The following is a 3,459-nucleotide window of genomic DNA, read 5'->3' on the forward strand; positions in this document are numbered from 1 at the left end:
CTGGCACAGAGTGAGCTATGGACACAGGGAAGAGATGCATAATCATATGAAGAGAATACTGAAAAAGACAGGAGTGCTGACATAATGTCGAGGGAGTGCTYGGAGACWGGTTGAACATAAWCTAAAGCTATGGATKAGCATAAAGAGAAACTAAGATTCGAAATGAGGATAAAAGAAACAGGGGACATATAGAAAATAAAATTATAGAGCAAGACCTGAGATTAAACATAAAATGAGCGATTCCATCTAATAGCTGAACTGAACTGAGCAGAGGTGGAGAAAGACGGCTCATCAACAATAGAGTCGAAACGAGCAGATATAAGATTAAAGTCGGTTGATGACATGAAATGAAGTGGTGAAGGTTCGGCTTTATGGTAACACATGACTGATGAGAGCGACGACTTGGGATTGCTTGCGGAGATAGCCCCTCAGGAAACAGGTTACAGCCAGGGAACAATTTTGTAAAAGCTGGAAACTCGAGCTGTTGAAGGTGTAGCTGAACCAACTATAGGAGATCCCCCCCAAAAAGGGCCATGCCCGACGGGCTGAATTTAAAATGGGAAATAGAAAGGAAATGCCATCTTAGACACATCGAAAAGCTTTGACGTGTTGAGACGTGCCATGCGATTGAACTCCACTGGACCCGGCAGTGGGGTTKGGAGTTCAGACTCTAGATGGGGCYGTGAGCTTTAGGATACCTGCAAGTGCTGATTGCCGTAGTGACAGACCCACGAGAATGACTGGTAAGTGTCTAATGTCTATTGGCCTAGAAGTGAGACTGGAATGAGCACATTTGAGTGTGAGACCGGGGTAAGCAAGAGAACTAACTGCGTAACCTGAAAGTGGCAGGATGGCCTGGGAAATAATCTGCTGATTTCGGGAGATCTTGAGATAAGAACTAAGAAGCAACCAATGGGTCTTGAACAGGACACATCAAAATATGGGACAGATCGGTTGATGGCGGCGAAGCAAGTAGACCAGGAATATCCTGAAGTTGAAACAACTAAGAAAAATCTAAAACTTAAGCTACGAAAAGAATCACTTGTTGATCACCTGCTGGAATAGTGACTGCCAGACCATTTAAATCCTCTGAATTGTTCTGTACTGTGCTGTGCTACCTGAATGAAATATGAAACACCACTATACATTGTGCGTCTGGAAAAAGTTCCTATAAATCGGATGCTAAAAACATGTTTGACATTGAGACTAAACCAGTTTCTATTTAAGGTTGCTTTTGATAAGTAGTGAATGGACACTGAGCAATTTTTTTTTTTTTTTTTTTGGAACAATGATTGGAGAAAGACCCTCATCAATAGGAATTTAAGGCTGATTAATAATTAGAAAAAGCACTGGACGGGCTCAACCGAACCAAAGAGGAATTATTAGCCAACTAATAATTACGTTGGCAAGCCACTCTACTGCACGCATCGCCGTCGCAACGGGGCAAAAGTCCACAATTAGGTAAATGATAATTCATGCCTCATGCCGCTGATATGTGAAGGCCAGCCGAGACGCGAACCCCTGCTCCAGACAAGATTAACTGATTGAATCGGCTGTTTAGGTCATGATAAGAAATACATTTAAAATATGCTAGTTTTAAAACTTGCCATGTCTTGATTGGAAAGCCGAATGATAGTTTTCAGATTAATAACTTATTCTGCCCTATTAACCTTTATGTTACCAGCAGATTGTTTGCTAAGATCTTTTGAACTGCCCTTTGTGTGGGAAACCATCAGACGTTCCAGCTTTCACACGAACTGTGAAAAGCCGTGAAACAGCAGGAGTCCTGGCCAGTAGAGTTCTGCTTCCGCTTTAAGATAAGGGTGACAATTGGTGCTTGATCTTGAAAACAAAGTGCAGGGAGTGACTAACTTTAAAGAGGGTCAGAGACAGCTACTGGATGGATGAGCAAGGATACACCTTATTTGAAGAAATAGAAGACTAGAATATGTCTTTACTATAAAACCTTGCACCTGGGAGTAACTACTCGGATTGGCTCTTGCAATTCTCCAAAGACGCCTAAGTGCATATTTGCTTTCTTCTTCCTTATTTCCATTTGTCTCAGGTAAATTAATGCACGTCTCTGTTCTGTAGTTTCAGGTGTAATTTAATATCTTCTTTTGGATTAAAGTCACTAATTCTGTGACGTCTACGCTCGTTTTCTGTGTGGTTTCACTTCGGCCCGCCAGGAGAACCTGGGATCCATGAGCAGAAGATAGGGCCAGAAATTTTCCAAAAATATATTACAACCTAGAATCTTCAACAGGCAGAATGAATCTACGTAGCTGAACATACACAACGACAATAGCCACGGGCGTCTCGTTAACAAGCAATGGTGTGAACGTCTCTGGGCTCACGTTGCGTTTGTAGGCGGTTTGAAAAATGGATTACGATGTGTTAACGGCACATAAAACAGTTTTAATTGCAGAACGAGGTTGCAGAGGACACGATAAGGGAAGTGGAGGAAATTCCGGTGCCAAGTCAGTGCAGGACTATCAAAGAATTGGCCATGTAGGTAAAACATGGGGCTTGCAGACAGCCGGGACACGATTAACTGAAGTCGGCAATGCATCCAGATGTCCGCCCTTGCTGCCGGCCTGGGTGGCATGAGTTATAATATAGCTCAGGTGCACTGACTAGCGACAAATAACTAATGTGAAGCAGATAGATAACTGCGGTGACCAAACGACCCGTTAAAGATTGGCTGCGCTGCTCTCTGCAGTTGAGTGCACGTGCGTCTGCTATTTATGCAGAAGATATCCCTCCATGACTGTCTGGATTCTAACATACGCCTTGCGGCTTTTATGCAACAGCGGTCACCTACTGAACTAATGTTATGTTTAAAGGCGCCTCGGAGAAAAAAAAAGTGACGATGATTTAACTTAGTCGATGTTTGGGTAAAAGTCCGTAGACATTAGAACTCGAGTGGCGCATGAATATACGGTCAAMGTGTTYGRGAGGGGAYAAACTAATGACAGGTGTCTGCGTTATGAAGTATTGCGAGACTTGAATGAGACATGAGAATGCTACGTCTTACCCTGGTGGCCTGAAACAGGCGTAGTGAGGGAAAACCAGAGGTAATGCTGAGCGGACCGACAGCGGCCATGCAGGAGAGGGAAACCATAGGCATTGCTGATCCATAGCGTGGCGCTGGTGTGAAGGAGCTGAGGTGAAGAAAGACGGTGCGGGTTGAAACAGTGGAACAGTGGGATCACGTGTCCGCTTGCCAGAGGTGGACCGTGGAGTAGGTGGTGAGGGAGCGGGAGATGGAGAAATCCCAGTCGGGCGAGAGAAAGGGGGAGACGCTACTTGAAATCATCGAGGAATCTCTTGCATCTGAGGAGCGTCCTGACAGCCCGAGACGGGCGTAGAGGGGGAAATCCGGAAAGATGCTGACCATACCGGCATGCGGAAGTGAGAGAAGCTTGGCAGGCGGAGGAAGACAGCCTTTTGCTGCTT

The sequence above is a fragment of the Poecilia reticulata genome, linkage group LG17 (genome assembly GCF_000633615.1).
Source record: "Poecilia reticulata strain Guanapo linkage group LG17, Guppy_female_1.0+MT, whole genome shotgun sequence".
NCBI classification, from domain to species: Eukaryota; Metazoa; Chordata; class Actinopteri; order Cyprinodontiformes; family Poeciliidae; genus Poecilia; species Poecilia reticulata.